This window comes from Euprymna scolopes, chromosome 36 (assembly GCF_053919585.1).
Source record: "Euprymna scolopes isolate OS-2025 chromosome 36, ASM5391958v1, whole genome shotgun sequence".
In the NCBI taxonomy this organism is placed as follows: Eukaryota; Metazoa; Mollusca; class Cephalopoda; order Sepiida; family Sepiolidae; genus Euprymna; species Euprymna scolopes.
The window spans coordinates 73792293-73815167 of record NC_136517.1 but is presented as its reverse complement, the minus strand read 5'-3'; the positions used below and the strand labels follow the sequence as shown (position 1 = coordinate 73815167).

Sequence of the window (22875 nt, the reverse complement as noted above, 5' to 3'; positions counted from 1 at the left end):
TGTGTGTGTATATATATATATATATATATATATATATATATATATATATATATATATATATATATATATATACATACAGTCATCCAGACACACATTTTGTCATTTACAATTCATCAGTGTGGCTAGACATAGCAAAATGTGAAACCTGGAATGAAACTAAAGAAATAACATTAATCATTAATTTTATCAAATATCTGACCAGTATATACCTGTAAAATTATATATTTTTAAATAATTTAATGTGGGTGTGTATACACTCTTTGCATGAAAAGAGTGAGTCAGACCAATTAATATTAGACATGGATTGGTTAAAACGCAATTCATAGTCAAATGAAAGAAAAAAAAAAAAAAAAGAACATGAAAGTCGTTGCTATGAAGAGATAAAGTTATCTCAATTAAAAAAAATAAAATAAATAACCCTCATCAAGTAAACATGACACATTAGTGATGGGAGTATGACCTGACTTTCCTGCACCTACTGCAATATCTGCAGCCATCGTCGTTGCCTTTTTCTGCACAGCTTGATTAGGCCTGTCATTCAACTGTTTTCCTTTTTGTTTGTTTTTGTCACCTCCAACCTTCACATCTTCCATTCTGTTGCCTTAATGTCTACCTGCAAAACTATTGCCACACCCTCTTTTCCTTCCCAATAACTTTGTCCTTCATCGTCACTTGATCCACTTTTTAAATTTCATTCTGTTATGGCTTCTCATTTCTTTTTCTTTTTTTTTAACCATCTTTCTCGTCCTCCTCCTCCCCTCTTTTCATTGCCTTGACTTTTATGCAAAGGTTGATTAAGCTGTTCATTTTCCTCTTGATAGTTTAATGGAATTCAATATCACTAAGTGCCTATGACTATACAGGTAAAATATAACATAGCTGTAACACTGCGCCATGGGTCCTTACGCAAGGACCCATAGCGCAGTTGCTAGAGCACTTGGACAAATCAATTGTAAAAAGTGATATTCTCCTGAAGGTTCAATCCTCAGTGTGGGTGACTGAAAAATATAATTGCGGATTCTTTAGGGCCTCTATGCAGTCATAGCTGACAGAACAAGAGCATGTTACCTCCATGAAATAAAGGATTCTGCTTGAAATTCCATCCAAATTCCCGAGTTCGACAAGATACACCTAAAGAAGGTCGGAAGTTACATTGACCGAAACATGAAAATGACATTCGAGATGAGAACAGTAGTCTGATTTAATCCAAATATGTACACTTGAATATGCCTTAAAATGAAAGATCTCATAAAAATGAGCGCAAATAGTTTTCAAAGAACATAAACAAGCTAAACAATTCAAGTAAATATAAGGTAAATTAAAAAACCATTTTTCGAAATATAATGGACACAATTAACTTGATGTTGCCTTGTAGTCTGCCCTTAAAATGCTTTCTTTTATTTATTTAGCACTCCTTATTCAAGGGCCAGACGTTTTCTGATTTCATGAATGCTTACACTTTCCGCAGTTCAGCGAGTCAGCAGTCTCTAAATTACATTTTGTGGTCCTGTCCAACCATCTGCTTCCAAGTTCTCCTTGGTTAGTTAACCTTCCTGCAATTTAGGGCATTCATTCTTCTGCAATTTTTTTTTTTTTTAAATAATGGACGTAATTAATAAACTTGCAGTGTTGCCTTTTGGTTTGTCCCTAAAAATGCTTTCTATTCGTTTAACATTTCCCCCTTTGTTAAGGGGTCAGATGTTTTCTGATTTCATTCAACCTGTCTAGTTCTCACAAGTCAGTTTTCTCCGAATTCCATTATTTGCTGTCTTGCTTAATCACTTGGTTCCAGAGTCGTTGCAAAGTTTTTTAGGTTCTTGTTGAGTGCAAAGCAGTATGGAAATATTTTTAAAAACACTTTGCAAAAAATCTTCACTCCTCGAACTTCAAGAACTTTCTCCGACTATATATTTTCCCTGTTGTCGTATTTTCATTTTATTTCTTTTCTTGTTTTCGTTTTTTCACTTGGCTCTTTATATCTTTATATTTTTTGTACTTTTTTATATCCAATTTATGCCCCTATTTTTATTCTATATTTAATAACTTTTTTTCTTATACCTTTGTTATTTCTTATATTTTATCTATTATTAATATATAATTCTTATCTTTTTATATCTATCCCATATTCTTTTGTATTGTTATCCCCTTATATTACCATCTATTTATTCTCTATCTTATTCACTTAAAAAATTTTTTTTCTATATTGATTCCCTTATAATTTATCCCCTCACATTTATTGTCTTACTATGGTATTATCCCAAATAATTTATATTTCTTTTAAGTACTGTTATAATTTCAGATACTTCTAAAATACACCGACATAGCATAAACTCCTATTCATAGCTATGACCTATTAATACATATGATTAAATAAGCACCTTCTCTCAATTAACTTACCCTATATCCTCCCCGAGAGTTTAATCACATATTGTGTCCACATATATTAAACTCACCATGATATATATGCTATACACCTACCTGCACTTCTATATCAAAGATCAATTTAGTTCCCGCCAAACAGCATCAATATTTTGTTTCGCTCCTAATGTAATTATGGCTAGACGTCACATCCCTATTATAATACCTAACATCTTCTCTTCTGATGAGAAGCATTAAGCTTCGAAATACCATGGTATAAAGGGTCCCCACTTACCCTACATACTTAATTGATGTATACTCTTATTGAATAAATTAATAAATTTATATATATTAGTATATAGTTTTATATCGTCATTTTCTTTCTTTATTGATTTATGTGTGTATGTGTGTGTGTGTTAATGTTGGGACAAATAATTGGAATCGGAATCGAAAAATGTGAGCCTATTTCTCGATGCCAGAATCGATTCCTTAAATTATCTCTTTAATTTGATTTTGGTTTAGGAAACATTGTCCACTGCTTGTAGTAATAATAAAATGATAAATATTTATTGATTTAAAACTTCTAGTAAGACTAAAATCTCTAGATCACCCTATCACAAATGTGTTTTTACGTTTGAGAAAATGTAGGCGCATTTAAGATGTGTTTTTTACAGTAATCGGGACAAAATAACACTTTTATAGTTAAGTATTTAGAGATTTACAAAGAATCGGAATCGGTAATTTAGTACGGAATCAGGAAATATTTTGGAATTGTCCCATCACTTGTGTGTGTGTGTGTATACATATATATATATATATATATATATATATATTAAAATTAGATAATAATTATCTATTTATATCTACAGATACTGTTTCATGTTTATGCAATCATCAGTGTAGGGTAACAATTTCTGCCAGTTATGAGATTCGAACCCAGCCATGAAGCTGCTTTTTGCTCCATTTGCTAAAGCTTCTATCTCAGGGCTACCAAAAATTTGCCATAAGAATGAAAGGAATTAAGAACTATTAAAAGCCAAATTTAGGAGAATATAATGACAATCTAGAGTGTTTGCATGAGCAGAAGTCGTGAACATTGCATAGGCGCTATTTGACTGCCTTAGCTTTAACTCCGCAGACAGTGCCCATCCTTAAGTATTTTAAAGGGGCTTCATGATTATAATTAAATAATAATTAATTATTTATACCTAGACACTAGTGTTTTATGCTTACGCAATCATCAGTGTAGGGGTGACAATTCCTGCCGGTCATGAGATTCAAACCCAGGCATGAAGCCACCTTTTTACACGACATTTGTTGAAACTTTAAAGAATAACTTTGTTTTCATTTGTAAAGAATAAATAAAATGAATGTTATAATTGAAATAATTGCATGATTTTGTATTTTAACAGTTTTATTCAGTGAGTATATATTAACTCTATGTTAGTGATAATCGTATAGGATTAGACCCCCCACCTTCCCAAAAGAACCCAACAAACTTGGCCATAGAATGGGTAAACAAAAAATTCAGTTCTTTTCACAATCCAGCCATATTTAGTATAAATAAACTTCAATCTATGCCTGACTTGTCCAAGTTTCCGTATTTGTTTTATCATCGTTCAGCGATAAAAACAACTGGATATGATGTACAAAACTGTAAATAACTCTGGCACACCTCTTTCTTGGCACTGAAGTTATTTTGTCTGCATTGGTCCTCTAAAGTGCAGGAATTGTCTGGAGATTATTTAGATAAACGTTATCTTTGAGAAAACCTCACAGATAAAAATCTGGAATATGACAGTCTCGTGAATATGAAACTCATTCAGGATCATCTTACTGATGAGTGCCCTGGCGTATCATTGCACAGCAATAAAACAAAGACTGTTTTTTTTTTTTGGGGGGGGGGTTACACTGTGGTCACCACTTATCAAGGCCCGGAAGCCACTCAGAGATAAGGGTTATTGCAAGTACAGTACGTTAGTGTGGAGATTTAATGAAGTGTTTACTTAAGAGGGAGGTTCATTAGGAATTTGTTAACATTGGACTTGAAGACATCCAAGTTGTAGTCAGGTGGGAAGCAGGCAGACGGAACAGTTCCACAGGCGTGCAATTCTAAGAAAGAAGCTTTGTTCATGGAATCTACATTTTGATTTAGGCACAGATAAAGAGTGCGGGAAATCTTTCACAGTGGATTCAGCTAGACGGGTGTTTTTCGTGAAGGATTGGCGAGGGGAGACTAGAGATTGGAGTTCAGACGAGCACCTACCATGTAAATAACGATAAAACAAGGATAGGCTCGCAACGTCTCTTCTGTGGGAGAGACGTTGCAGGGTAGAGAAAAGGGCATCCCCCACTAAGCCACGAAGTCTATTTTGTACTCTGTCAAGGCAGGATAGGCTGTTTCTAGCAGCTCCTGCCCAAATATGGCAGCAGTATTCCACCCTTGGACGTACTTGGCTTTTATATAGAGAATTACATCAGTAGTGAGATATCTTCTGGCGCGGTAGAAGGATCCCACCATCTTTCCAGCGACCTTGGCAACTGACTTGATGTACATGTTCCATTTCAGACCAGGAGTAAAGGACAAACCCAGAAGCTTGTCAAAACATGGAGCTTCTCCTAGACGAGAGCCATCCATTTCAATTGATGCCAGATGGGGATCAGAACGATGACTGTGGGACATTGATGACTGAAACTTAGTGGGCAAGTCAAGTGTAAACCGAAATTTATTTATACCAAATATATTTGGATTGTAGAAAGATTGTGAATTTTCTAACTGATTCTATGCATGGTATTTTTCGGTGTTGGAGAGGATCACCATACATTAATATGCAGTTGAAAATCATCTGCTTTTCAATCAAATCGATTGATTGCTTGCTCTAGTTGGGGATCTATCATGGTACATCGGAATTAAGCTTCACATGTTTCCCTGCAGTGACTTAGTCCACAATATATTTTAGTCTACATTGCACTGTAGAGAACCTACTGTTGATTTTATAAAAGTATTTATTCAAACACTACCGTGTTTGAATACATGGTTAGGTGACAGTTTTAGTCATTTAGAACTGATTTAAAGTTTCATCGCTCACTCATTTTTCGACTAAATTTTAAACAATTATTACAATTTATAAATCACCTTCTCAGCTATATAGTAAAATATTTTTTTTAATTTTCGTTCTGTAAAACAAAAGTTATGATGAATTTGCTGGTGTTCAAAATCGTAAAAATTCGTAAGGAGATGAGCGACATTTTTAATGATTAGTTTCCATAACAACCACGTTGCTTCAGTGACTAGTGTTGCTACTAATTCACCGCTGTCATGAAAAGAGAAGTAACAAGTGAAACAGAAAGAATGAAGGGGAGATAATTGGGGGATTTTATTGAAAGCAGAAGAGTATCGTATATTCTTATTACATATGTATATGTTATGTTTATGAGGGCTAAAGATAAGACTGAAATTAAACAAAGAAAAAGTGAATTTAATGGAAGCTTTGAAAAATCATGGATTACAATAGAAAAATGCATGAAAAGTAATATGGTTAAGCTTAAACATGGAAAAGAAAAAAAAGATATAGTAAAAAATATAATAAATTTATAACTTAAAATATTACAGTATTAAGAATTTATTTTTAAATTCAATTTAACATATAATCAATTATTAATGCTGTAATATTTTAAGTTATAAATTTATATTTTTTACTAGAATATCTTGTCCTTTTCTTTTCTCATGTTTAAGCTTAACCATATTACTTTTCATTAATAAGTAGCTGAATTTGCAGATAAAAATCAATTCTATTTATTGTATCGCTTTGGTATTGAAAAAAAACAAAACTGGAGCGTTTCTTAATTTGTACCAGTTTCCAGAGATATAGGTCAGTTCGTACGTTGTAATAATCATTAATATATAAACTTACATTCATGAATAATTACCCATTAATCAATTATCTTGCTGCTGTGTAATTATTTATCTGTTCTCCAAAAGAGCTCTTATACCCCCCCCCCCAACTTACCATGTCCACCAACCGTGTTCTGTTTGGCAAACCTGATTAGTTGAACATTGAAATGAAAATTTATCTTTAATCATTTCAGTTTTCATCATACGTCCTATTTGTATGAGAATCTCTGTAAAAAATGGCTAATGCAAAAAAAAGAAAAGAAAAAAAAAGTGTCCTTATTTTCTATTCTTTTGAATTAGTTGTTTTTACAATGAAAATCTCAGAAACCAAAGAAAAAACAAACAAATAAAAAATGATTCTAACATTTATTAATAAAAAATGATATAACTTTATTTTTTCTAAATTTTCAAATTAAACTTATGTTTTCAAAGATGTTACCCCGTTTTTCTGTTCAAAATGTGCACCAACCACCCAAATTACACATCAATTGTCAACAAGACCGGATCTCTGCATTTCTCTCTCTACTTGGAGCTAATTCCTCGGATTAATACCACCAATAAAAATAAAGAAAAACATTGTCTTCTATATGTTTTTACAACTAAAGTGTCAGAAAAAATTTTTTAAATATGATTTTAACCATTGATTGTCAATTTTCGACAGGGGTGGGTCAACAAAAACGGTCCTCTCATAACGACGATCGGTTCTACGCATGCGTCAGATGACGTCACGACCTAATTTACTTTAAATAGTTAAAAAAAATGGCTAAATTTCATGTACGTCGTGTTAGCTCAGTTGGTTAGCACGTTGGTTCATTATCTAAGCATTTTGGGTTCGAATTGTGGTGTGAGATGTCTTTTTTTTTTTTTTTTTTTTCGATTTTTTTCAATTTTAGTATTGAACCAGTGGTATTTAAGCCATTTTTCACGTAACGTTCGTTTGTCTGTTATTTTTTTTTTTTTACTTTTTTTACTTCGCTTATCCACCTCCGACCACACACCCAAAAACACGCGGGTACTCACCGATTTTTTTAATTTTAATATCGAAACAGGCTTATTTAAGCCATTTTTCACGTGTTCGTTTTTCTGTTTTCTTTTGTTTTTTCGATTTTTACATTTAACATTATTCGTTTGCCTTACGTTAGTTTTTTTTTGTGTTTTTTTTTTATGTTTTGATTACCCCCCCCCTCCCCGCTTAAGTTTTAACATTGTTTTCTTTTTTTACTTCACTTAACAAACAAACCTGGTCATTGACCTCATTTGCTGAATAGCTATTGCTTACGTCATCGTCGTAATGCTCGATGACTTCCATGTGCGCACCTGTCAATTTGGTTCTTACTTAAATAAATTCAAACATCTTTCAGTAACTCATTCTGGCTGGCCGATCTTATTTTCAAACTTCACCTCAGGGCTTCGGGTTCGATCCTACCAACTTTTACCCCCACCCCCGGTTTATTTTTTATTTAACAGCACACACACCTCCAAACACCCGGGCAACGCCGGGTACCCCCGCTAGTCTATATATATAAAAGCGAAAATGTATGTATGTGTGTGTGTTCGCGTTTTGTGTATGTCTACAATAGGCTTTTTTCGACGTGATTCTCTGTTGGCTCGCTCCTTTTTAAAACTTTTTATATGCTGTCTAAATAATAATATCTACGACTAAGGAACTCTGGTCGTAGCTATCTTTAATTTACCTGACTTTTCCAAGCTATTTTCGAGATGTTTTGATCGCCGCGTAGCGGGGAAAACAGAAACTGGCTTCCAGCACAAAACTAGGTCAAACATCACGCGACTTAACGTTCTTGCACCTGTTAATTTCGCTTTCTAAACGTCAACTTAACACACTTATCAATTCATCTATTCCCGTGGTCGAGATGGTTAGGTCGCAGGGTTTTTTTTTTTTTTTTCCATTTCCTTTCCACCTCCACGTCAAAGGTTCAGGGTTCAAGCCTACCTTTCTACTAAAACTTTATTTTTCTTTTACACCTCCAAACACCCGGCCAACGTTTTTTTTTTTTTTTTAAACAGGGTTGTTTTGATCACCCCCCTCCCTCAACACACACACACACCTCCAAACACCTGGGCAACGCCGGGTACCCCCCGCTAGTCTATAATATAAATTTCACTGTTTAAATGTATGTATGTAAGTATGTCTGCGTAAAACTTTCGAAAGAGGCAACAGATTTTCACAAGATCAGTATCGTACTGAAGCTCGACCCTTTAGACGACAAATATAAAAATTGGTTAAAAACGTTAATTCCTTCACCTTCAATTAGATACGTTTTTACAGGGAGGGGTCACTTTTTTCGCCAATATTTTCGAAAGTCAACCCCTCTTTTTGATTGACTAGCCTTAATTTAATATTTCTTCTATTGTCATGAGACTATACTTCCAGGTATTATCTTCTTTTTGAGGCGGAAGTTAAAAGTGGAGTGTAGTATATGTTATGATACTATTCTTACAAATATTAATTTCCTCTTCGAGTTGGAGGGGTATTTATTTGTCATATCATCCTCCCAAGCATTACCTCTTCCTTTAAGAGGAGAGGTAGCATAGTTTATGGTCATTTGTCATATATACTAGCAAAAATATACCCTTCTCCTCATTGGTCATATATTTTTGCTTGTAATAGTAATATGCAAAAATTTAAATGTATAGTAAACAAACATTTCACTTCACAACTCTCCACAATATAATCTGGCTTAGTAGACATTTGTTTCAATGGCAGTGCATCTTGATTCGCACAAATATAAATAAAAATATGAATAAACAAAAAAGTGACAGGGTTGCACAAGGAGAGAGAGAGCCATTGATTTCAACTGGAGCGAAAGAAGGATCAGAGTGTTTTTAAAATTGAAAAAAATAAATGAATTTTTTAATGTTAAAATGTCCACTTGTGATACTTGTTATAACATGGCCGATTGTCTAGTGGCTCTGTCTTGATATTGGTATGCTTGAAGATCTCTTGAGACTCGACTCAAGAAATGTTGACCTCTCCTTGTGGACCGAGTTAAAACTTCACTTGCTGTTAATTCTAATTAATCAAAACCAATGACAACTTGTATTTTTATTGATTCAACCAAAGTCAATGTCATGGTGTGGTTTACTATAACTATTCGTTTCAAGACCTCATTTTATACATTCTGCTTGACTTGCTTCCAGTCAATTTTTTCCCTCTCTTCAATGACATCACACCTCACATAATTCCTACTTTTGCTTTTTTTCGTTCACATTTAGTCTACAGATACCACTTACTAAGGCTGTCCTTGAATGGTCAACCCCTCCACTCTCTTGTTACACAAAATGTTGAGAAATGTTAGGCTTTTTCCCCCCAAATCTGTGTTGAATTGATGTATAATCAAATCTTTATTTTTCATAACTCTTAAATATGCAATGGAGGTAGTTCGTTCTCTCCAACTGCAAGAAATATGACACCAGGGTCGGAAAGAAGGATTGAGAAGTCAGCACCCTCGAGGAGGAGCACTCTGACTTTCAAAAAGTACCTGAGCAGTCGGCATTTCTCGGTAAGGGTGCCTCAAGCAATTAGTAATAAACTAACCCCTTCTCAAATAGAGAAGGCAAAGCTTGGGAGAGTGGACCTACTAGAACTGCACAGATCCAGCATTAGCCCGCATTCAATAGGGACCAGATCATTACAGGAATTGTCTAATCTCTATTGATTTTGGGGACCCGAGGATAAATATCCCTAGACGGCTCTTAAATATGGAGGGTACATTTTTAAAAACTTTTATTCACCCCAAAACAATGCTACTGAAGCATAAGCGACTACTGTGGTAAGGGCCAGATTTATAGAGGTTAGGAGAACCTGGGTGGATACTAGGACATTAAGATGTTTAAAACCCACATTAACAAATAATAAATTCTAACTATATTTTATAAAAATAAAAAATTTAACGAAAAGTCATGTGACCTAAAATAATCAACTTGGGCGCAAGGGGGGAGGGGATTAACACTCGTTCGTGATTTCAGATACAGTTGCCATGATGAAGTAGATACTTTCTATTTTACTGAAATTTTATTTTTAGCATTATTCGATTCAATTATTCTTTATATATTTTAATAATAAAAAAAAAAATCTAATAGCCTCTTAATGTCCTTTTCAAATAAATTATACCATGATTTAAAAAAAGAAAAATAACAACAAAAAAATGCATCAAAAGAATGCATGATTAATTTACTTTAAAATTTGAACTTTTTGCCACTTGCTTTTGTTGTTTTCTGTTTAGATATGAAACCACCCACAAAAAAGGCATTCTGAAGTAAGGGGTCTAAAGAATTCGAACAAAATGGGGATTCAAAGTTTTATTCTCCATAAAATTACTCATGGTCAGCATTGTGAGAAGTTAACCATTGATAACGAAATAAATGGACGATAGGTTTTTATTCACTCATTTCCCCAAAAGGACAAAATTCAACACAAGATCAGTTTTGAATGTGGGGAAAATCCAGCTCCCCCCCCCCAAAAAAAAAATAGCACTCTGGATTAAAACAAAAACAAAAATTGCCTTATTCTAGAAGGACAACTCCTTGAATGACTGAGGACAAAATAAACTGTGTAGCATCAGAACAGATACTACACTTGGTTCCTAGCCAAAAGGCCAAAGGTATTTCAACAGTTAACTTGTTAAATAAGAAAATCGTTGTCACAGATTGATCAACTTATTGTAATCGTGACAGAATTCAATGAGACTTGCAATAACAACTTATCATCAGACAAGAGAATAAACATCTTTCTTAAAAAGAAAAAATATATAAAACTCAATGTCTCTGTGCGTGCTTATGGGGTGTTTGTGTGTTTCCTAAACAAAGGATGGATGATCTACATAAAATCTAAGTGTTTTATATAAAATTTCACAGCAAAGGCAAGGGAAGTGCTCCAGAATTTCTATGGGGGCCTGAACTTCAATATATCCTATTTTGATGCAATTTATATCATGTATATAAAAGGAAGATGATGGAAGTTATCCTGAATTTCTGTTACCCTCTCTGTATTGAATATCTACATGCTCCCACCTGTAAGTGATCCATAGGAGCAGAACCCCCTTAAAACTATATCTGATTTTAATGAAATTTAAACCCTATGTATAAGACACCAATTCAGTGAGTTTTTCCAACGTTTAACTTTTTTTTCAGACTATATTAGGGGCCAAAACAGGAGGGAGAACAGTAAAAAGAAATTAAGATAATGTTCTGAACATAGTAAAAAGTACACATAGTGATTTTCATTGAATCCCGAGCAACATCAGGTTTTTTGCTCATATTATCTGGATTCTTCAAGCTACTGTTCTCATTTTGAGTGTCATTTTTACTTTCACAACGTTTCGGTCGATGTAACCTCCAACTTTTTGTAAGGACCCATGGCGCAGTGGTTAGAGTACTTGTAAAAAATCAGTTGTAAAAGTGATATTCTCCTTACGGTTTGGTTTTCAGTGTGGGCGACCAAAAAATACAATTGCAAATTACTTAGGATCCTCTATCTAGTCATGGCTGATGGAACGAGAGCATACTACTCCCATAGAGTAAATAAAGGGTTCCATTTGAAATTCCGTCCAAATTTCCGAGTTCAACAGAAACATTCCAGAGTTCGACTAGATACACCTGAAGAAGTTTGGAGATTACATCGACCGAAACGGGGGGGGGGGAGCTAAAATAAAATTATTACCCAACTTTACCTTACATACGTTTATCATTTCAAGTCAAATATTATTAACAATAATATTCCCTTTTAGTCTTCACATAGCATGAGCAATGTTTTTGACAAAGGTGGCGAGGATTTTCTGTTTTCTAGATCAAAATCTATTCATATTACACTTATCATTGGCTGGTTTTCGACACTAGAATAGTTTTTTTGTTTTTTTTATTTTATTTCTTTACATCAAATGGCTTCATACCTTGTCTGGAGCTATTTCCATTTAAAAAAAAAAATCCCAGATGAAAACAGCTGCCATGGAATTTTCCCAGTACTCACTTATGTACTTATAGTAAAAGAGAAAAGGGGGTGGGAGGTTCTATTTTTGTAGAAATTCTGTGATGCCGAATATTTGCAGAAAATTTGCATTTGCTGCGATAACAATCTTTTCTAAAGTACCCATCATAATTGTTTCATTTTAAATATTTTATTTTGTTTTCTTATTATTTATTTATTTATTATTATTATTTATTTTGTTTGATTTTAAATATTTTATTTTGTTTTCTTGTAAAATTTTTTTTTTGTTATTATTATTTATTTATTTTGTTTGATTTTAAATATTTTATTTTGTTTTCTTGTAAAATAATTTTTTTTTTTTTTTTGTATTCTGGATACAAGCCAGTTTTTTTCCTTCAAATTCTCCCCTTCCCACTTTGAATCATTTTTTCTCTTTTTCTCTTGGCTCAAATGCCAGCATGACTCACCCGCAAAGTCAACAAGCAATAAGTAAAATATACTTCAGCTTATCAAGTATTTATTGGCAAGATCAAATTAAAAAAAAACAAAAAAGCTTCAACACTGTTTGATTTAAAACAAAAAGACAAGTCCATAAGGATCCATTGCGTAGTGGATAAAGTATTTTATAAATTCAGGTTACATACTTCTAGGGGTGGTAGGTTCAATCCTCAGTACAGGCGATACTCAAAAATACAATTGTAAATTACTTAGGACCTCTACCCAGTCATAGGTGACTGAACTAGAGCATACTACCTTTGTGGATTAAATAAAGGGTTCCATATGAAAATCTGTACAGATTCTCAAATTTGACAGAAAGATTCTGGAGTTGAACAAGATACACTTGAAGAAGTTACATTAACTGAAATGTTGTGAAAATAACACTCGAGATGAGAAAATTAGATTGGATAATCCTAATAATATAAAAAAAAAAGTCAACTATTTGACATAACATGCTCATCCATCATTGTTGTGTCTTGTTAAAGATGTTCCGTTCATTTGCATTCTTCTGCAATTATTTGTAGACTGACTTTTTATTTTATTCGAATCCGGATCAACTTTTGATTCAAATATCGTATTCTGAAGCCATCAATCCATATACAAAAAGTTACTACTAAGTTCTTTTAGCTTAAACCTTTTCACACTGTCACAAATTATTTGAAAACTGAGCAAAAATCAAGTAATCCTTGCTATTTTGCTATTTCGAAAGGTTTAAATATTACCCTCTTAACTTGAATTGTTTCATTAAAGAATGACTTTCTGTCTTTTTCCATTCACATATGCACTCAGGGTCTTTTAAGTTTGACTCGTTGGACATTTTTTTGTGTGTGCTGTCCTGTGCTCATATGTACACACTGTGGGCATTAATTTTGATTTCAACTTTTTATGACTTTGGCTCCTCACAGCTTTTTAAAATTCAGATAAGAAACATAAATATAAATAAACAAGACAGTATAAATAAATTCAAACTTTTGCTATTAAGCAATATAATTTTTCTAATATTTAAATAAATTTTCTATTTGAAAGCAAAAAAAGCTGAAAATTTGAAAGTATTTTACATTTATTTGCAATATAACTGCAAATTGCATTAATAATGATAAAGATCTCCAACTACTTTCACTAGAGGTCTGATAATCCTAGACAAATTGCTCTACCAAGGGTTGTTAGTCTTTTGTACCGTACTATTTCACTTTCAGCCCTTGGGAATTAATATGGGTTAATACCTTTCATAAAGGTATTATTCCAAGTAAAACTCTGATTCCTGATGCGTAATTGCAGACAAATAACCATTTATATTATGAAATTATCACATGAAATTCGTTTCCAAAGGATTTGCTTAAAGCACTACATTTGGCCAGCGTAGAGATTATCCTGATGATGAATTGATTACACATGTGGAATGTTCATAAACGGCTGCAGAAACATGGATGTTTTAATTTGCAGAAAGGTTGGCTGATCAAAATTGCTTAGAGTGGAATCTGGAGACAGTTGTCCTGCTGAGAACTGTAGAGAGCTTGTGTAATATAATATATATGTAATATAAGAAAACATCCGACATTAAATGAGTAGAAGGCTAAAAAGGTTTCTATTATGACTGGGGATGTTTGCATATCATAACTATTAATTCCTTGCAGAAGATTATGCCCGAAGACGAATGTGTGTGTGCATGTGTGTAGCGCATGAATGACAAAAAATAATGGAAAAAATGAGGATAGTCATAATTGTCATGACATAAAGATTTTATTTATGAAGCAACACATAGAATGATACAAATTACATTTATCAATCTTATTCTGATATTATTTGAGTTTGTGTGTCACGACTATCATGAATAGAATTAATATATGTTCATTTATACTGTCTCATCCTGTTCTTGTGTCTCCATGGGAGAACTCACATAGCAGAGGTAAAAGAGAGAAGATAATTGCCTGAAACAAAAGAAGTTAGCTCCCTTTGATTGTAGTTCTCTTGTCTTAACAAATTTTTTTTTCTTCACAAATAAAGAGAAGTCGACAACATACATAGAATCAAATACTAGCTGGTTAGTAACATCCTCCCAAATCAATCAGGATAGAAATGAACTGCTCACTGTTTCCTCAGGGTCTTTGCACAACCAAAAATAAGCAAGTCTGTTTCTTGGTGGTGGTTGGGCTTATCAAGGCTTATGAAAAGTATGGGGGTTTGTGGAAAGGGGTGGGAGGTCTTCTGAGATAGGGGTCCGGAGCTTGTTTATATCACTAGTTAAGAGATTTTGTTAACTAGGATTGAGTCTAATTGTATTCCTTGCTTCTCTAATGATGCCTCATCAAATTCAGATGTTCCAGAGTTGCCTTGTCATAAAACATGTTTAAATTTGATATTTTAATTTATGCAGATTTCATATTTATTATTATAACACCAATTCTCTGTTGATTATTATATTGTACCCAATATATAGTAGTGATTTCAAAATAAAAAGAAACAAGACTCAGGTGCCATCAGCTAGAAACGAAACTAAAACGTTTAGAGTTCCAATCTTAGTTGTAACCATTTGAGCTATCATCAGTCAGATAAGAAATAATTAAAAATTAACTGATTTTAATGTATAAACATACATTTGCACATGTGTACAATACTTTAAGTTGACTTACACTTGTCAAGTTTCAATTTTTTCAATTTTGACTCCTAACCATCTATTTTTACCATTTTATATATAAAAGAATGGTTCACAAAAAATGCAGTCATTTGACTTGCCTCATGGTGCTCTGTGACCTTGTGTCTCTGAGAAGATGCACTTTGAAAAAATGGAGACACACACAATGAGTTATATATATATATATATATATATATATATATACACACACACACACACACACACACACACACACACATCTTCAAGAATAAAATTAAATACTGAATGTAGCCAAAACTATGGTCAGCTGTATCAAGATGCAGTTTTGATAAGATGGACATTAAATTAAAACATTTCTAAAATTTTTGAAATGAGGATTGATTATCCATATTTGTCTTCCCCAATCTACTGTTCTCATCTTGAGTGTCCACTAGGACCTATGGCATAGGAGATAAAGTGCCTGGTAAATTCAGTTATAAAGTTACCCTCTTCTAGAGGTTGATGGTTCAATCCTTAGTGGGGGGTGACACTCAAAATACAATTGCGAATTACTTAGGACTTCTACCCACTCATAGTTGACAGAATGAGAGCATGCTACCCCCGTGGATTAGATAAAGTTTTGTTCAAAATTCCATGCAGATTCTAGAGTTTAGCAAGATACATCTGAAGAAGATCAGAGGTGTCACCGTCCGAAACCTTGTTGAAAAAACAGTCAAGATGAGAACAGTAGTCCGAATAATCTAAATAATGCGATTAAATTAAAAGGCAAAGAATTATTCAAAGTGTCCACCTTTGTGTTAATTCACCTAATCTTCCTGAATAGAATTTCTTGTGTTCCTTTTGAAGGGGAGTTATCTCCCCATGGATTAGATTATGTTGTCAACACCTAATGGCTTTTTCTAATGTAATCCTATACAACTAAATTGTCCGGACATTTGTGCTTTAATTAGATTATGAGTAAAAATAAAAAGTCTAGACCAATGTCTCTTGCTGGTAATTATCTTGGTAGCCATTCGTAATATATTGTTATTTTAGTTCTTTCGTTTTTGTCGTATTAATTCTAATATATATCTATCAAAGCGAGAATGTCTGTGTGTGTGAGGGCACTTCTCAACCTATGTACTCAACAAATTTTTGATATACAGACTTGAAATTTGCTATAAAGGGTATTCGGACATGTGGAAAACTTTCTAATTAGTTTTTATCCAGAAAAAAGGGCTGCTAAGGAATTAAAACTGAAAAATTGGTATGTGGAGGTCATTGGATTTTTATCTGTCAACTGTTTCACAAATGTGCATGTGTGAATCGTTCACATTACAGATTCCTTATGTTAGGAATAAGTCGATTTGAGGAAATTTTTTTAAAGATCATGTCAAGCTGGCCTAATAGTTATTGTATTTGACTCGTTGTCTTTAGGTTTTGGTTTCAATCTCGGCTTGAGTATTTTTTCTGATCACCCAATTTATCGGAGAGGGACCTATGTTTTCAGTGGCATCCGTATGTCAAGACGATTGTCAGATAGCTGTCCATTAGTTTTTTTCTGAAATTTTGCCACAAATTATATTTCATTAAATAGATGTGCACAGTAAAATAATTTTTTTTTCGAAAATTCCTGCGGTGTCCCCAGGGGCTCAAAAGAGGTAAAAAAAAAAAAAAATGCACCAAAATGGCCAAAAATGACACTTTTTGCCCCATAATTTTTTATCCATCCATTAGATTTTTCTGAAACTTGGCCAAAATGTGGAGCCATTGTTCTTAATATAAATCCAGTATGGGTGACCCTGGCAAAATTCTGGTTCACGTCCCCAGGGACTTTCAGTGCCAAAAATGCCCCTTTTTGTGGCTGTTTTTTCATATTTCTCAACAAAAACTTTATCAAAAAAAATATAGTGGTTCTTCACGATGGTCAACTCAAATATACATGTGTTAAGGCCTGAAACTGCACCATTATCTATTTACACTGAGATTTGGTATCCCCCAAGGACTCAAAAGAGGTAAAAAAAAAAATGCCCCCAAATGGCCAAAAATGACACTTTTTGCCCCATAGCATTTGATCCATCCATTAGATTTTCTGAAACTTGGCCAAAATGTGGAGGCCATTGTTCTTAATATAAATTCAGTATGGGTAACTCTGGCAAAATTCTGGTACGCATCCCTCTGGGACTTTTAGGACTAAAAAACATACCCTTTTGGAGCTCTTTTTTCATGTTATTTAAAAACTTGATATTTATGTCTATATAGTGGTTTTCCAAGGTACTGAATTCAAATATACATATGTTAAGGCATATAACTGCACCGTTTGTCCATTTTCATAGGGATTCGGCATTCTCAGGAACTCCAAAGGGGGTCACAAATGCTCCCAAATTGCAAAAAAAAATGACACTTTTTACCCCATAACTTTTGCCCCATCCATTAGATTTTTCTGAAACTTTGCGAAAATGTGAAGGTAACATTGGCCCTTCACACTTGTCACATTCATCATTTCTTCACTATTTTTTGTGGCATCATCTCACATGCAGCACCAGAGGGGGACCATGCACTTGCGGCTTGTTTTTTTTTTTTTTCACTTACAAGAAGTGAACTGTTTAGAAAAAAAACATAATACCTGCATGCACATGCACTCATTTTCTGTATGAATTTAAATATTTAAGTATTTATGCGTATTTTACAACCGAGCAACACCAGACAGCCTGCTAGTGTATATATATATATATATATACAGGGTGACCCCCAAAAAACCGACCCCAACTCTAATTAGGCCCCATTTCTTAGTGTTTTGTCCGAATGAAATGAAACTTTGGTTATTAGTTTATTATATTCAAAACATCACATCAAGACACAAGGTCTTTGGCCTTTTTTCTCCGTTCTACAGTATATGTTCTAGATGGCCTCCATTTAGCTTTTTTTTGGGGGAGGGGGGGTCACCCTATATATATATATATATATATATATATATATATATTTATATATACCCAAAAACAAAAAATTGCCTGTTTTTATATCAGGTTGGCAAGAAACCGTAAGAAAGTTTGTACGGTTTTTAACTTTTAAATTCAGATGAACATATCTCGGCTCAAACAGAAATTTATTGATTGAAATAAGCACCATCAGAATCAACACTTTTGCTGATGTAAAACAAGTGCATTTATGCCTGGAACGTAAAAATCTTGTGTTCTGGTGGTGAGAAAGTCGCTGAAGGTGTTTTTAATATTAATATTATTTAATTTTTAATTAGTATCAGAACAGATACTACACTTTGCTCCTATTTCATCCATTTATTGACAATATATTCCCGCCGTAATAGTTTCATCTGTCTTAAACAAACTGTAATGGATGAGACCGGTCGCAGACTGCCATACAGCATGACCTTCTTTTGATGCAACTCTAGCTTCGGGACATGTTGTGGAGGTTCGTCGGGGGGGGGGGGCTAACCACTGAGCTGAGCATCGCTGGTTGTTGTAAAGAACCCAGTTTTCATCGCAGGTTATAATCCAATCAATGGTTTGTTTTTGTTATCTAAAAGAATAGAAAGATGACACTTCATAACAGTGTTTCTTTTTGGTTGCCGTTCAATTTGTAAAGCAACCATTTATAAAGTTACGTCTAATTCAAAAGCAAATTCTCGAACAGTTGTGTGTGGATTGGTTTTGACTAAGGCTCTTATTTGATTGTTGTCAGCATTTGATGGCTGACCACTATGCTCATCATCTTGAAGACTCTTGTTGCCGCCACAAAATCTTTTAACCACTAGTGTACTATGCGTTCAGTAGTGGTGCCTGAGCCAAGCACTTCATTGATATCAAAGCTGTTTCATCCTAGCTTGAATTGAAATATGAAAATTGTGCAAATTTGTTTTGTTTTTTTTTCATCTTGTATTTAACGTTCTGAAAAGAAGATATAATTGTTTTGAAACAATTGTAATTTAAACGATTAGATCGAGTGAAAAACATTCCTTAAAATGATATATAATATAATGTAAACTTATTTGAAATCAAAATTAAAAATTCTGCAAGAACTTTTTTCTCAACCTAATATTATTTTTTTTTACTTTTGAAATGATTACTATATATTGGGCACAATATAATAATCAATAGAGAATTTACTCTATAATAATAGACACGAAATCTCCATAAAATGTATTTAAGCAAATTTAATGACCAGGTAACAGCAGGCGGCCTACTAGGGTGTGTGTGTGTGTGAATATATACACACACAAACACGCACTGAAAAAGACCAAAAGTACAGTTGCAAATATGTTTTTATAAAATTGTTTTCAGAAGACATTTTGTATTCCTACACGTTACCAGATAAGAAATAGAGAAAAGATATATACATATACACTTTTCATATTGATTTCTTATACTCACACACGCATATATATATATATATATATATATATATTATAAGCCGAAAATTTGAAACTTTAAATAAATAACTGTTTATTATAAAAAAATACAACTTTGCACGTTATTGTTCTTTCTAACTCCGCATTTTAATATATATATATATATATATATATATATATATATATATATATATATATATATATATATGAATTGGAAAGAATACAAAATTTATGACATAATCATTATTGTATGGGAATACGTTCGCTCAAGTAAACATCAACAAAATATTTTGAAATTTTTATGTCAAAAAATTTCTTTGTCAGCACATAACTCATCATTTCATGATAGGTCCAGTTAAACTGTGCAGCAAGCACAAGATTTGACAACGTGTGTGTGTGTATATATATATATATATATAATACAGCATAATCACATTGATACACCGGTTCTCATCAGATCACCAAAGTTAAGCAATGTTGAGCCTGGTTGGTACCAAATGGGTGACCATTTGGGAATCCTAGATGCTGTATGTGCTCTCCGCTAATCCGTTTCCAATAGTTCTGAACCTCCACTTGCCACTTGTCGACTCAGGATAGGTGTGGTTGGAGATTGCGCAACTCTTGCCACAAAAATAATTTCATGTGCAGGCACCTTTACAGTAGGTATCCAGTCTGTCAAAACTGAAGAAAGCTACCACATACATACATACATATATTTACATAATGGAACGATAAGTGTCGCTCTAAATAAAACAACACTACAGCTTTATTTTAAAACTTTTATTGAAAAATCAATTCAGGTAACTTGATTATGTAGTAGAGCTGACATCTATTCAATGTAGCTGCCTTCAGCCTCAATCACCGCCTCAATACGGCTCCAGAATTGGTAGTACGTCTTTTCCACAATCGCTGGCGGGAGTTTGGCGAATGGCGGCGATCAGACTGGCTTTGGTGTTGTAGGGGGTTATGTTGGTGATGTTCTTGATGTATGATCTAACAAAATCGCCCAGTGGGTTCAGGTCGGGGAAGGAAAGTAGCTAGTGAGGAAAGGGTGCAAAGTTATAGCACGCCTGGATCTCTTTTGGGGTTTACCAGTGGCCACCTGATTGCACCAGAGATCATCACACTCTTCAGCACATCCAGATACACTTTGGTGTTGACTTTCAAGCTGACTTCAAAGATGTGAGGTAGCATGGATGTGATCCTCACTTGAAACCACACAAAAGACCATAACCGTGGCCGGAAACTTTGTTTTCATCATTCTGTGCATGTCCCTGTTATTCGTGACAATTCAGCGATGCGTTTTGAGGGTGCTGACAATGGTCCTGTTTTCATAACTTGGATCAGTAGAGAACATGTTGTACAGCAGCGTATCTCCAATCTCGTTTGTTGAATATTGTCACTTTCAGATACGATAGACGCCTCCTATCGCTTTTGGGATTTGTACACAACTGACCAACTAGTAGATGGTCTGCAACAAAAAAAAGAAAACTGTTTTTCATCAAACGGAAATGGAATCATGTTGTCTTTTCTAGTACAACAATTTTAGCGTTCCACCCTGCATATACTAGCAAATACGTTCTCTCTTCGGTCACTTTTATTAACTAGAAAGAGACTGTTATTATGAACGAACTCTATACACCCCCCCCCTTAAAGAAGGAGGTAATAACTGAGAGAATTTTTTTTAAATTCGAGGAAAGCGTAATCAATCCTCCCTCCAAAAGGGGAGTTAATGCCTGGGTGGAATGTATCATATGCAGGATTAAATAAACATGAATCATGTTCATGTTAATAGTTATGATTGATGATTCATGTTTGGATTTTTTGGGCTATTGTTCTTATGTTGGATGTTATTTTCCTAATGTTTCCGTCGGTGTAACCTCCAACCTTCTTAAGGTGTAACTTCGCATACTTGGGGAATTCGCACAGAATTTCAAACGGAAGCTTTTATTTAATGCATGGGAGTAGTAAGTTCTCGTTCCGTCAATCATGACTGGATAGAAGTCTTAAGTAATTTGCTATTGTATATTGTTGTCAGCACTGAGGATTGAACTTTTAACCTACAGAAGAATGTAACTTACAACTTAATTTAACTAAGTACTTTATCCACTACGCCATGGGTACTTGTATTGGAAAAACTTTCGCATTTATTGATTTAGATAACATTAAAAAAAAACAGTAAATTATCACGTTTCATTGTCTACATAAAATGCCTAAATAAAAATTGTGAGGAAAAATATAGTCGCCATCTTTAAACAAATATGCTAGCTAATATTATCTTTCATTATTTGTTTAGATGGCGACTGTATTTTACCAACCTAATTTTCATTTCAGCATTTCATGTGCATGATGAACGTTTGGATAAAAAAACTTAAACTTTAAACCAACAGTGACTAAAACCTCCATGAACTGCTATCCATGAAAGATTTTATATCTCCGACTGAAAGATGATTTACAAAAAGGAAAAAATGTTAGAACCTGAGGAAGACTTTTTTATAAGTCGAAAGCTTGTTTGTACTTGAAGATAAATTATTTATTTTGGAGAAAAACACATCGTTATTTGGCTTTCTAATTTCTGTAATATATATATATATATATATATATATATATATATATATATATTATATATATATATATATATATATATATATATATAATAAATTTATTCTAGCCCTTCTCCTCTTCTGATGAAAAGCATTTAACTTCGAAATGCGATGGTCTAAAGAGTTTTTTTTCCTCTTAATTTTTCCCTTAACTTTTCCTTATTATTCTGATGATATAATAAAGTTATATAACTTTTATTCCTCATCTTTCATTTAATATTATTGTTTGCTCCTCTTAATAATGTTGAGGTTTTCTTATTTTGATAAATTTTGTTAAATATTTATTCTTTGATAACATAATCTATTATATAAATCTCACCTATCTATTAGTGTGTGTATGTATGTTTGTATGTGTGCCTAAAACTTTCGACAGAGGCGACCGATTTTCATGAAATTGGTATCGTTTTGAAGCTCGACCCTTTAGACAACAAATATAAAAAAATTGGCCAAAAACATTAATTACTTTACCATCAACTGGACACATTTCTACAGGGAGAGGGTCGCTTTTTTCGCCGATATTTTCAAAAGTCATTGCCTCTTTTCAATTGTCTAGCCTTAATTTAAACCTACGTTATTTCTGGTTTGGCGATGGGCGCAACAGTTAACGCATCATGTTTT

The 22875-nt window shown here is 33.5% G+C and overlaps 1 protein-coding gene and 1 pseudogene across 11 annotated transcripts in view; both read left to right on the top strand.

The window, feature by feature from the left end:
- Window positions 1-22875, top strand: part of LOC145260601 (uncharacterized) — a 494792-nt gene that overhangs the window by 167302 nt on the left and 304615 nt on the right. The window lies entirely within an intron of this gene.
- On the top strand, window positions 20072-20188 carry LOC145260740 (5S ribosomal RNA; annotated as a pseudogene).